Raw genomic sequence first — 13,384 nt, 5'->3', positions numbered from 1 at the left:
CTACCACCACCTTAAATTTACTGAATGTCCCAGCACACACCAGACCCTGGAGTAGTGAATTCTACTGAATACTAACCCTTTGACAGAATTAATTTCTCCTCATCTCTGGTTTAATCTGCCAACCCTTATCCTAAAACTATGACATCTCATTCCAGATCACCCCATATGAGGAAACATCCTTTCTATGTCTGCTTTGTCATATGGAGAGTATTCTATCACACTACTCAAGTCCATCCTTGAACATTGTGGGACACTAGGGAAGAAATTGCAGAGGCCCTTGCAGAGCTTTTTACTTTATCTTTAGCCACTGGAGAAGTTCGGTAAGACCGGAGGGTGGCTAATGTTGTTCCATTGTTTAAGAAAGGTAGCAAAGACAAGCCAGGGAACTACATATCTGTGCTTGGCAAGGTTTTGGAGAAGATACTGAGAGACAGAATCAATTAACATTTGGATAGTCAAGGTCTGATTAGGGATAGCCAGCATGGATTTGTGTGCAGAAAGTCATATCTGACAAATCTTTTAGAGTTCTTCAAAGCGGTAACCAAGAGGATAGATGAGGATAAGGCTGTGGATGTTGACTATGTGGACTTTAGTAAGGCCTTTGATAAGGTCCTGCATGGCAGGCTAGGTTAGGTCGCATGGAATCCATGGAGAGCTAGCTATTTGTATTCAAAATTGGTTCGATGGTCAGAAGCAGAGCCTGGTAGTTGAAGGTTGTTTCATGGACTGAAGGCCTGTGACTAGTGGTGTGCCACAGGGGTCAGTGCTGGTTGTTTACATAAATGATCTGGATGTGAATGCCAAGGCGTGATTAGAAAATTTGTGAATGATGACAAAATTAAGAGGTGTTGTCCATAACGAGGAAGGTTATCAAACATCACAGAGGGATTTTCATCAGAGGGGATGTGGGCTGCGGATTGGCAAATACAAATACAGACTGGTGCGAGGTGTTGCACTTTGGAAAGTCAAACCAAGGTAGGACTTGTACAGTAAATGGTAAGGTCTTGGAATATTGTGGAGCAGGGGAACTGGGGGATACAAGTACATTGTTCGTTGAAAACAGTGTCAGAGGTAGATAGGGTGGTAAAGAAGGCATTTAGCATGCTGGCCTTCATCGGTTGAGGCACTGAGTACAGGAGTTGTATAAATTGTTAGTGAGGCTGCACTTGGAGTATTGTGTACAGTTTAGGTCACCCTGTAATAGGAAAGACATAGTTTAACTGGAAAGGGTGCAAAGAAGATTTACAAAAATGTTGCCAAGACTAATAGGCCTGAGTTATGAGGAGTCAAGATTGGAGTGGTGCTGAAAAAGCACAGCAGGTCAGGCAGCATCCAAGGAGCAGAAAAATTGACGTGTCGGGCAGGAGCCCTTGATCAGGGATGAGCCCTCATTCCTGATGAAGGGCTCCTGCCTGAAACGTCAATTTTCCTACTCCTTGAATGCTGCCTGACCTGTTATGCTCTTCCAGCACCACTCTAATCTTGACTCTGATCTCCAACTTCTGCACTCCTTACTTTCGCTGAGTTATGGGGAGGTTGGCCAGGATAGGACTTTATTCCTTGGAACATAGGAGAATGAGGTGCATAAAATCATGAGGGGCAGCAATAGGATGAACTGATATAGTCTTTTTCCCAGGGATGGGGAATTGAAAACTAGAGAGCATGGGTTTCAGGTTGAGGAAGAACCTGAGGGGTGACTTCTTCATGCAGAGAATGGTGCGCATTTGGAATTGGTTGCCAGTGAAAGTGGTTGAGGCGGGTAAAATAGTGACATTTAAAGAACATTTGGATATGTACATGGATGGGAAGGCCTCGAGGGATAGGGATCAAATGTGGGCAGTTGGAAGTAGCTGAGTGGGCATCATGGACCAGTTTGAGCTGAAGGGCCTGTTGCCATGCTGTATTTCTCTATGACTGTACCGCCTTCTGATATGTGATTGGTTCACAGGGCAAAGACGTCATATGACTAGTTCAGTTCAGTTTCTGGTGAATGGTAACCTCCTGGATGTTGATAATGGAAGATTGAGTGTTGAAAATGCTATTGAGGGTCAAGAGTTGATGGTTGGAATTCTTGTTGGAAATGGTCTTTGCCTGGCATGAAAGCCATGAATGCTACTTTCCTCTTGTCAGCTCAAGCATCTGTGTTGCGAAGGCCTCATTGCATTTGGTCACAGACTACTTCAGTAATGGTGAATGTTCCTGAACATTGTCCAGTTGTCAGTGAGCATCCCTAATACTGACCTTATGGTGGAGAGTTGGTCATTGAAGCAGGTGATTGGGCTTAGAACACTACTTTGAGGAACTTTCTGCTGTGATCTCTTGCAGCTGGGATGATTGATCTCCAACACCAAAACCATCTTCCTTCATGCTTGGTATGACTGCAGCTAATTCCCACTGACTCCCATTTTGCTGGGGCTCCTTGATGCCTCATTGTTAAACGATGCCTGGATGTCAAGGATAGACGCTCCCACTTCATTCTTGAATTCAACTTTTTTTTTCCCCATGGACCAAGTTTGTGATGAGAACAGGAGCCGAGACAGCCTAAGTATTAGAGAGCAGGTTAGGGCCACTTGATCACACTATTAAGGACAACTCCCTTCACTTTGCTGACGATTGCGTATGTATAGACGGTGTGATAATTGACCTGGTTGGATTTGTCCTGAAATTGATTTAATGATTTGGCTTAGTAGCCACCTAGGCAGTTGTTCTTGCTTGTAGCTGATCTTGCCAAGAGATCTGCTATCATGGCAAAGTTGTCTGTATTGTGCCATCAGCACACATGTATGATAGCCCATCTGCATGATATCTAAATAGGTTGGCCCTTCTGTTGCCTTATATGGTTGAAATAATGATATTTTCTCTCTTAGAGGTCAGTTTTCAAAGTTCTTTTCAAGTATCTCTTCATTTTTTCCTATTTTCTATCTATAGAATTTTTAGCACACACCTTAGCACCATGTGCAAAGGCCTTTGCTTTCTTTCACAAATCTTTATTTTTTTGTGTGATTCCACCCTCACATGCGCACAAACAAGTTTGTGTTGAGACCTTAACTCCTGGATGGCAAGGTTTCTGCTGCCTTTCTCTGCCACCAAAGCCAATCCCACCCTTTCTTTCCCCCACATTCGAGGTACTACCCTCCCTTTCCTTATTCCTGGACCTGCCACCCCCAACCCAATGTCATTGTCTCCTGCAAAATCCAAAATTTTCCACCAAATCCACCTACCCAAAGCATTCCACTGCTGAACTTGCTCCTTGCATCTTGTCACTCCTTACTCACTTGATACCCTGCCGTCTGACACCCTCACTTGTGTCTCTGATTGCAAGCTTTTAAGTTTTTAAATAAGGCAACTGGCTGCTGTGAAATAGGGGTGTGGTTTGCTTCTCCCAACTGTTTTACACTGAGAAACCTGTTATAATGGAGGGATGGCTCCATGTTTCTGAAGGAGCCTGATTGGAATTTCCTGTCAGAAATGTGGAGCCCTGTAAAAAGAAAAAGGAGCAGAATGGCAATCTATATAATGTCGCCTCTCCTCGGAAAATCCGACTCGGTTTCTTTTTTCCCTTGTTATCAATCATGTTAACACCTGTTTTCCTTGTTTTTAGTCTCCCATCAGACAATTAAAACTGCTACACATAGCATTTATGTTTGCTTGGGAGTATGCTCAGGCCTTGGCACCGTTCTGTCTAACACCTTTGAGCTGCCGTTTACTTAAGTCTGCAGGCTATCAAAGAGACTTTAAGATTATTTCTCTTAATCTCATTCTGAATTGAATCAAGCTTCCTAGATGGTGATATAGGGTTATTTAGAATGCTGTTACAATTGGTTATTAAAAGTGGATAGCCTACACTATCCTAACAATGGGTTTGAAAAAATTTAACATGGTACTGATTTTTAAAAATGTCAGATATCTATCCACAGCAAAATAGGTGAACTTGTCTTGTTTGCCCCTGTCACAACTTGAATTAATTATATTAGTTATTTAACATACGGTGCTTAGCAGATTGTAGAGAATTACAAACCTCCCACTTGTTTACCTTTTACAAACTTTCACATTTAAACTTCAACTCCAATATTTTAATTATTGTGCACAGCATAATCCGTACTGAATAACTGTAATCAAACATGCTTTAAAGTGTGTGTACATATAATCTTCACTGTCTGCTTAATATTGATGGTGAATAGGCAAGATGAGAGTTGATAGTAGTAGTTTTCCAGGCTTCAATAAAAGCCTTCAGTTGAATGTATTGGACCTTTTTATCAAATGGTTCTTGAGAACATGAAATCATTGACACTTTCATACAACAATTATTATGAAGTCAATGAAATAATTAAATCACTAAGGAGTTCTTGGATTAAAGAAAATATACCCCAAAATGTAACGGAAATGGGAGGAGAGACCTTAGCAATGTTTGTCAAAACATTTTGAACAAAACTAATTTCTAGACATTTAAAAATTTATTTAATTTTAAGCAGTGTTTTAGAGAAGGCAATTTAGTCAGTGGACAAGAACAACACAATGCGTTTTGTATACTTTCTGAATGGGAACAATAGTGGCAAACTAGTGGTAGATTTATTACCATGTAAGAAGTGCTGTTTTTCTTCAGAAATGAATCAAGACTCCAATGTGCAATAGCTGGAAAAGTATTTGAAAAAAAACTTTAATCTGTTTTCTAACTGCAATTCACAGCATTTAATGCTGGTATAGTGGTTACAGTATTGAACTGGCAAGCAATGGTCAGTTCCTACTGTGGAAGCTTATGAACTCGAATTAAGTTTAGTGATTTATGGGCTAACATCAAAATAGAATTACCATTCAAGCTGCTAGTTTTTGTGAAAACCAGACTGCTTCATTTTAGTGCCTTACGAAAAGAAATAAATCATACCACTTTAAAATCAGATAATGATGGAAATACTAGGTCAGCATTTTTTCTTCAGAATACTAACACCTAGAATTAATAACTGTTAGAAACTTGTAGCATCACTAGCTTCCCAAAATCAAATTTAAAAATAAAACTCCTCTTTGACAGATGGAATTTAATGTGGATAGACGTGAGGTTATCCATTTTGCTCAGAAGAATAAAAAGGCAACTTAATATCTAAATGGAGAGAGGGTTCAAAATGCTTTGGTGTAGAAGAATTTTTGTGTCCTTGTACATGAATCACAGAAAACTAGTTTACGTACAGCAGGTAATAAGGTTAGCAATTGGATTTACTAGATTAATTCCAGAGAGGGAGAGCTTGTCTTATCAGGAGAGAATGGGCAATTTAGGCCTGTTCACACTATAGAGTTTAGAAGAATGAGAGGAGATCTAATTGAGGTACATAAAATACTAAAGGAAATTGACAAAGTAGATGTGGAGATGATCATTCCTCTTGTGGAGCAATCAAAAAGAAAGGCTAAAGCTGATCTAAAACAGATGAGGAATTACTTCTGTCAAAGGGTCATGAATCTGTGGAATTCACTACCCTTAGGTGCAGTAGACACTAGGACACTTAATAAATATGAGGAGATAAACAGATTTTTAATTAGCAGTTGATTAAAGGATGATGGGAAGGGAGCAGGAAAGTAGAGTTGAGGCTGAGTGAAATCATAGCAGGGCAGGCTTGAGTGGTTAAATGTTCTTTAGTGTTTTAAACTGCTTCAATATGGAAAACAGTTTGCCATAAATATTTTGAAAGAATTATGGTCCTTTACACCCTCATTCATTGCCTGCAGGTGTTCTTTCACTAGTGGCCTTATATACATGCTAACCCACCAAAACCCTTACGCATTATTTCTTGGTTCATGAACTTGTCATCACCCTCATTATAGTCACCCTACTGTTGTGGGTTAGAGTGGGTGTCAGTGGCAAGATTGTCTTGAAATTTTGTTTTCCTTTCTTCTCCAGTTACACCCGCATCACAGTTTGTACTAGATCATGGAGCACACATGCAAATTCTGCTTTCAACAACCTATTTTAACCTTCTTCTCCTTTCCTTAGATGCAGCAGAAAAAGAACTGCAGCTATCAGGCCCCATGCTTCCAGACTGTCAGCACTTTATCGCACAAGTGATAATCTCCCTGCTGAGCCATTAGCCTGAGGGACAATAGATGCTGAGCCAGTGGTGAATTTATAGAATAATAAGTGAATAAGTTGACAGGAAGAGCTGAGAAAGCTGGGAAAGATATTGACAAGTGAAGGTTCAAACATGTTGTCACACTGCTGAACTGAGTTTGGATACAGACTTGTAATCCTGCTTTTAACATATAAAACTCAAGTATGTGGTGCACACACTGCATCTCCAGCAATGTACAACAGATTGCATGTCAGTTGGAGAAGTTCACTAGCTGCATCTCTGGAAACTTGGCGGATGTGTTTCCTCATTACAGTTCAGCCTGGCCTACAGAGCATTGTGCAGTGCAGTGGTGAATCCTATAACACATGTTTCTGCAATTGAAGCCTCGGCCAGATTATAGGTGCATTTGCACAGTTGAGAGTGGGTCCTTTACACTCTCTCATAAATGCAATTTGCTGCAAAGCCTGTCAACCATCTACAAGGCACAAGTTGGGAATGTGTTGGAATACTGCCCACTTGCCTGGATGGATGCAGCTCCAATAATACTCAAGAAGCTTGACACTATCCAGGACAAAGCAGACCGCTTGGTTGGCACCATGTACACAAGCATCCACTCCCTCCACCACCAATGCTCAGTAGCAGTATTGTGTACTATCTACAAGATGCACTGCAGAAATTCATCCAAGGATTTTAGCTAGCACTTTCCAAACTCATGACCACTTCCATTTAGAAGGACAAGGGCAGCAGAAACATAGGAACACCACCTCCTGCAAGTTCCCCTCCAAGCCACTCACCTCCCAGCCTGACTTGGAAATATATCACTGTTTTGTCACAATCACTGGGTTCAAATCTTGGAATTACCTCCTTAAGGGCATTATGGATCAACTATAGAAAGTGGACTGCAGTGGTTCAAGAAGGCATCCACCAGCACCTCAAGGGCAGCTGGGGACAGGTAATAAATTCTGGCAAGCCAGTAACACCCATGACCCTTGAATGAATTTTTAAAAACCTGCAATCTTGAAAAAAAATTTGGGATTACTACCTGAGCCATGGTAATAAAAGAAAGTAAAAGTAAAGTCAAGGAGTTAAATGCGTGGTTCAAAGTTTGGTATGGAAAGAATTGGTTTTAGGCCATGGGTACTGACATCATTATTGGGATAGATGGGAGTTGTTCCAGTTAGATAAGCTTTACTTAAACCATTGTCCTGGTAAATTACTACGTTTGTAGAGATGGCTTTAAACTAATTAGAAGGGGAGAGGATTCTGGAGAGTTGGTACATAGGCTTACAGAGAAAAAGGGCATGGCATTAATGCAGGGCAGCTATTTTTTGAATGATACCCAGGAAGAATGGAGTGCACAAACGATTTTTTTTAAAAAGCAGCAAATCGGGTTGAAGAGGGAAAAAGAGTAAAAATGCAAAATTAATGTTTCCTTTCAGAAAAATCATGTAATATTTGGAGCAAAATAAATGAATTAACAGTACAAATAGTGATTTAATTGGTTTGAAGTTATAACCATTATAGATACATGATTATGTGATCAAAGCTGGGAACCAAATGTTCAGGGGAATGTCATTTTTCTTCAAGGTAGGCAGGAAGGAAAGGGTGTGGGATGTGGAATGCAATAAATGTGACAGGAAGGCAAGGGTGGGAGATGTGGAATGGAATAAATTTGGTAGTAAGGAAAGGCTGGGGGATGTGGAATAGAGTAGATGTGGGAGCAAGCAATTATCTTGGATCGAAAGATGTAGAATTCATGTGCGTGGAGGTAAGAAATAAAAGAGGAAGAAGACACTGATGAGAGAAGTCTCCAGGTCCCCCAGTAGTCACTTAACTGTAGGACAGAGAAAAGATGAGGAGATGATGAGGGCACTTAATAAAAACACTACATTAATAATGAATAACTTTCTTCTTCATATAGATTGAGAAGATCAAATTAGCTGAGGTAGTCATGAGAAAGAATTCAGCAAGAATATTCAGTACAGTTTCCGAGAGCAACATGTTGTGGATCTAATCCGGGATTATGATAGCAATGTGTAACAAGACAGAATAAATAAATGACCTCGGAGTAAAAGATCTCCGAGGAAACAGTGACCATAACGTGGTTAAACTTATTATTCAATTTGGGAGTGAGAAATTTTATTCAGAAGCAATTGTGCTAAAATTCATAAGGATAATTACAAAAGGAATTCAGTCAAAGTTGGCTGGAGTGGACTAGGATCAAAATCTAGCAGAAAAAATGATGGTTGAACAATGCCAGGCATTTAAGAAGAGAGTTCATGACTTACAACAAAGATATATCCCCGTGAGAAAGCATAACTCTAGGAATGGGATAAACTATCATAGTTAACCAAGGAAGTTAAGGGAAGTCTCAAACTGAAAAAAAATTGTACTAAACTAGAAAACTGTGAAGGTTTTAAGAAGCCAACAAAAAGGGAGAAAAATAAAAATAGGGTAAACTTGCAAGTAATATAAGAATGGATAGCAAGAGCTTCTTTAAATGTTAAAAATCACACAACACCAGGTTGTATATGTTTAAATGTATAAAAGAAGCCAAAATAAACATAAGCACCTTAGAGAATGAGGCTGTGGGAATAGGGAAATGGAGGCCTAATGGTAGCATTGTTAGACTATTAATCCAGCAACTCAGCCAATTTTCTGGGGACTCCGGTTCAAATCTTGTCATGGCAGATGGTGGAATTTGAATTCAATTTTAAAAATCTCCAATTAAGAATCTGTTGATGACCATGAAATCATTGTTGATTGTCAGAAAAATCCATCTGGGTCACGAATGTTCTTCAGGGAAGGAAACATGCCATCTTCACCTGGTCTGGCCTACAGGACTCCAGACCAACAGTAATGTGATTGACTCTCAATTGCCTCTGAAATGGCATTAGCAGGAAGTTCAGTTGTACCAATTGCTACAACTTCTCAAAGCAATAAAACCGATGGATCACCTGGCATTGACTTAGGCACTGGAAGAGACAATGACAGAAACAGTCCTGTTGACCCTACAAAGTCCTCACTAACATCTGAAGGCGAGTTGCAAAATTGGGAGAGCAGTCTCACAAACTAGTCAAACAACAGCCTGACATAGCCATACTCACGGAAGCATACCTTACAGACAAAGTCCCAGACATCACCATCTCTGTCACCATCCCTGAATATGTTCTGTCCCACTGGCCAGATAGACCCAGTCAAGGTTGAGACCCAATACAGTTGGGAAGGAGTTGCCTGAGAGTTCTCAATGTTGACTCTGGACCTCATGAAGTCTCATGGCAAGCATGGGCAAGGAATTGCTGCTGCTGACTACCACTACCTTCTGCTGATGACGCAGCATTCCTCCGTGTTGGACAATACTTGAGGTTAGTAAGGGCACAAAATGTACCCTGGTTGGGGACTCCAATGTTCACCACCAAGAGTGACTCGACAGCAGTACTACCGATTAAGCCAACGTTGTCTATCTCAGCCAACGTTGTCTATCTCATACGCTGCAGGCAAGGATACCCCGAGCCATGGTACATTGGTGAAACCGAGCAAAGGCTACAGCAATGGATGAATGGGCACCGCACAACAATCAACCGACAGGAGTGTTTCCTCCCCATTTGGGGAGCATTTCAGCGGTCCAGGACATTCGACCTTGGACCTTCGAGTGACCATCCTCCAAGGCGGACTTGGGACAGACAGCAGCGAAAAGTGGCCGAGCAGAGGCTGATAGCTAAATTCTGTACCCATAGGGAGAGCCTCAACTGGACCTTGGGTTCATGTCACCCTACAGGTGACCACCATTGTACTATAAACACACACACAGACACTCCTACACACACATATACGCAGGCACTCCTATACACACACATACACAGACACGCACACAGACATTCCCGCACTCTCACATGCATCCTCTCTCAGACTTAGACCACTTTACACTCACACACAAACATATAAGCTCTCTCACAGCCACTCACAAACCCCACCCCAGACACACTCACCCTCTCACAGACTTACACACTTTACACTCTCACAAACACATATACATTCTCTCTCATACTCTCAACTCCCCACCCCAGACAGATGGACACACACACAAAAACCCACATTCGCACATACATATATACGTTTTTGCAGTGGATTTGTACTTGCAGAGTTACATTGTACTTTGCTAAAAAACTACATGAATCCATGTAGGACTCTTGTTAACTCACGTTTTAGATTAGAATCAGTCTAAACATTATGGCACAGACAGGGGACTAATACCTTCAACATCTTATCATCTTATCTGGCTGACACCAATTATTACAGTTAATCTGAGAATGTAACTTTTAAAAGAAGTTTTGTGAGTTACACATGAAAGAAGTGAAGCTATCATGCTATTCGAACAGATGAGAGACTCAACAAATAATCACGGTATTTTTCAATCTATAATTTCAGTTACATCACACTGTAAACTTTTGCTATAAATTCTATGTCTTACAATTGTGTACTCCACAACCACCTGTTGAAGGAACTGTGCTCCGAAAGCTAGTGCTTCCAATTAAACCTGTTAGACTATAACCTGGTGTTGTGTGATTTTTAACTGATTAAGATGGTTGAGTCCTAAAGAACATGGCTGCTAGGCTAGATCTGCGGCAGGTAGTGAGGGAACCAATGGGGGAAAAGCATACCTCACTTCATCTTTTACCAATCTGCCAGCTGTAGATGTATCTGTCCATTATAGTATCGGTAAGCGCGATCACTGCACAGTCCTTATGGAGATGGAGATTCCCCTTCACGTTGAGAATGCCTTCCATCGTGTTGTGTGGCACTGTCTCCCAAAACACATCCAGGCCAAACTTTGTGTGAAATAATACCTTTAAATGAATGTGTGGTACTACCTTCAGCTGTGGATCATTCAGTATCAAAAAATCAAATTAATTGCATACATTAGAATGGGAATCCCACAATAGAACTCTCAAAGTTGAATTGTAAGGCAGCCAATAACAAAATGCTACCTAGACTCCCCAATAAATAAATCTATGCATCCTTTTACACAGCTAATAGACATTTGTAATTCTACATTGTTTTTACCCTGCTACGTGGGATGCATGTAGATGTGATTGTTCAGCATTAACTAGGCAATAATTTTGAAATTAGAATGTATAGCATCTTTCAAGACTTCAGAACATTCCAAAGCACTTCATAGCTGATAAAGTACTTTTGCAGTGAAGTCATTGTTCAGGTATGGAAAGGTTGGAGCTCAGAACTTCTGAGCCCACTCAATAGATTCCATTTGCTTGTCATAGTTTTTTTTAAATTTTGTACGAACATGCTGCATAATTGTAATTGTGCACCAAAGTTATTGCTTAAAGTTGGTGACGTACATAACTCTATCAAAGCTTATGAAATAATTGCTAGTAGATATTTCTCTAAGCAAATAATTTTCCCTGGAAACTTAGTGTTGATATAGTGACACATAATTGCAAATTGAAACCAATGTGCTTTATCAGCTTTTATATTTTGCGTTTGCTCCAACCCAGTGAGTCTTACATGCTGGCCTTTAAGTTACAGGGTGGGGCACTGGCAATGTATTATATAGTAGCACATTGCTGTGCTCCATAGTGTAACTCGGCAAAAGACAAAAGGCTTGCTTCAAAATTGAATTGGGACTGGATACGTAGCACTTGCTAGGTGAGGAATATTTCTCAATCACTTTTTAAATGAATAATAAGATTAAAAATGTGAACAGTATATTTTTGTGTTTGTTAGAATAGCAGGTGTTTCTTTGGATGCTTTTATTTGGATGTTGAGGTTTAATATGTAGTACAGTAGGTTACTAGTAGTGATCAAATTGCTCAATGTTTTGAGAATCAAGTGAGAAATAACTTTTTTCTTTACCTATGTTTACAGTATGTCAGAGAACATGCTGTTTAACTTGTGTTCTAAAGTGCAGAATGGATTCAGAACTGCCACATTCTGGTGACATAAGATGTCAAATTGCACCTGTATTAAATAGTACTCCAGTGCCCTGACATTTCAGTGAAAAATGACAAATCACTGGTTGTAATGATTGCTATAGGTTTCTTTTAGCAGGTAATCAATTTTTTACTTTAGCTTTTTTAAAAAATCTGGTAGTATAACCAGATGAGAAGAGGTGAATTGGCTTCTCTTTTTAAACTCTCTCAGTTGGCCACAAAGATTTTTAATTATTTTTAGCTCACAGCTCTATTGCATTTCAATTGAAATGCAGTTTGCTAGTTCAAAAATTAAGAAACCAATTGCAACATTTTCTTAAATGAAAAAAGAAGCATTTTATTACTTACTGACTCTAAGAAAAATAGTAAAATGCAACATCAAACATACTCAGGCAATAAAGTGTAAAATAAAGAGAAAACAGAGAAAACATCTTGCATATAAAGAAAGATCAAGAGTACGCAATTTAAAAAATCCTTAGGCTTTGAGATGTTGGATTTAACCTGTGACCATAGTAGTTAATTGATGACTTGTCTCTTCAGTAGCAAAATTTGTAAATACCTTTGAATTTTCGGTGAATGGATATTTCTCCACTTTACTGTGTCGCCAGGTGTTGTTTCTTGAGAGATTGAAAGAAATTTGAAGAGAGGAAGAGCAAGCCTTCTGGTTCTCTGCCCAAAAGCTGTAGCCTGAAGTACAGTTCGTTTGTGTATTCCCATGCCGAGCTTAATTTTTCTCTAAGTTGGATATCTGCAGGCAAATTTAACCCCAATATGTGAAACTTCCAGAAAGGTGTAAAATGGCGATTCCAATATGAATGACTAATTTAACATTTTGAAGACATGTTCATTTTAGATCAGACTAGGTCTTATTTATTGATAGCTTCATGAGCTTGAGCAAACCAGGTCAAGAGATCACTTTAAGTCTTTTTGTTTACTTTTTCAAAATCATTTTTGTCCATGAAAGATCCCAGATATTAAAATCAGGTCATATAAATCAAAATTAATCATCTGTTTTTACTACTATTGTAACACTAAGGTTTATAAACAAATTGTAAGCAATATCATGCAGATGTAGTGAAGTAGAGGTTAGCATATGTAATATAGCAGTGGAAAGTGGAAGATATTTATATGGGATTCTGACCCTTGGTACTGACGTGCTTCTGTTGTGTCTGACATCACTTCCGTATGAAAAGGAAGCTAAGATTTGATAGCACTAGACTAGAAGTGGGCTGTGTACTTTGCTTACTGAACCATTTATTTGGTCTTAGAACATTGGAAGGAGAGAGAATCTGGTCTGGCAGCACTATGGCACCACCAGGGAAGCTGGCAAGGTTGAGAAAACTGAAAGGATTTCTGGGATAAATAACAATGGCTCAGGTG

General features: G+C 39.8%; 2 protein-coding genes across 4 annotated transcripts in view; one reads left to right on the top strand and one right to left on the bottom strand.

Moving 5' to 3' along the window:
* bdh2 (3-hydroxybutyrate dehydrogenase, type 2) overlaps positions 1-12,962 on the bottom strand; it is a 166,528-nt gene extending 153,566 nt beyond the window's left edge. The window contains exon 1 of the mRNA XM_060851695.1: positions 12,564-12,962. The gene's annotated coding sequence lies outside the window, so the exon portion shown is untranslated. The remainder of the gene's footprint in view (positions 1-12,563) is intronic.
* LOC132833431 (sodium/hydrogen exchanger 9B2-like) overlaps positions 1-13,384 on the top strand; it is a 177,288-nt gene that overhangs the window by 45,738 nt on the left and 118,166 nt on the right. The window contains exon 1 of one of the 3 annotated variants that reach the window (XM_060851691.1): positions 11,614-11,720. The exons of 1 other annotated variant lie outside the window; for it this stretch is intronic. The gene's annotated coding sequence lies outside the window, so the exon portion shown is untranslated. Of the gene's footprint in view, positions 1-11,613; positions 11,721-13,269; positions 13,382-13,384 lie in introns of those variants that run through there. One more of the 3 variants, XM_060851692.1, reaches the window with a different exon arrangement.

The sequence above is a fragment of the Hemiscyllium ocellatum genome, chromosome 36 (genome assembly GCF_020745735.1).
Source record: "Hemiscyllium ocellatum isolate sHemOce1 chromosome 36, sHemOce1.pat.X.cur, whole genome shotgun sequence".
Taxonomy (NCBI): domain Eukaryota; kingdom Metazoa; phylum Chordata; class Chondrichthyes; order Orectolobiformes; family Hemiscylliidae; genus Hemiscyllium; species Hemiscyllium ocellatum.
This window is presented reverse-complemented; position numbering and strand designations above follow the sequence as displayed.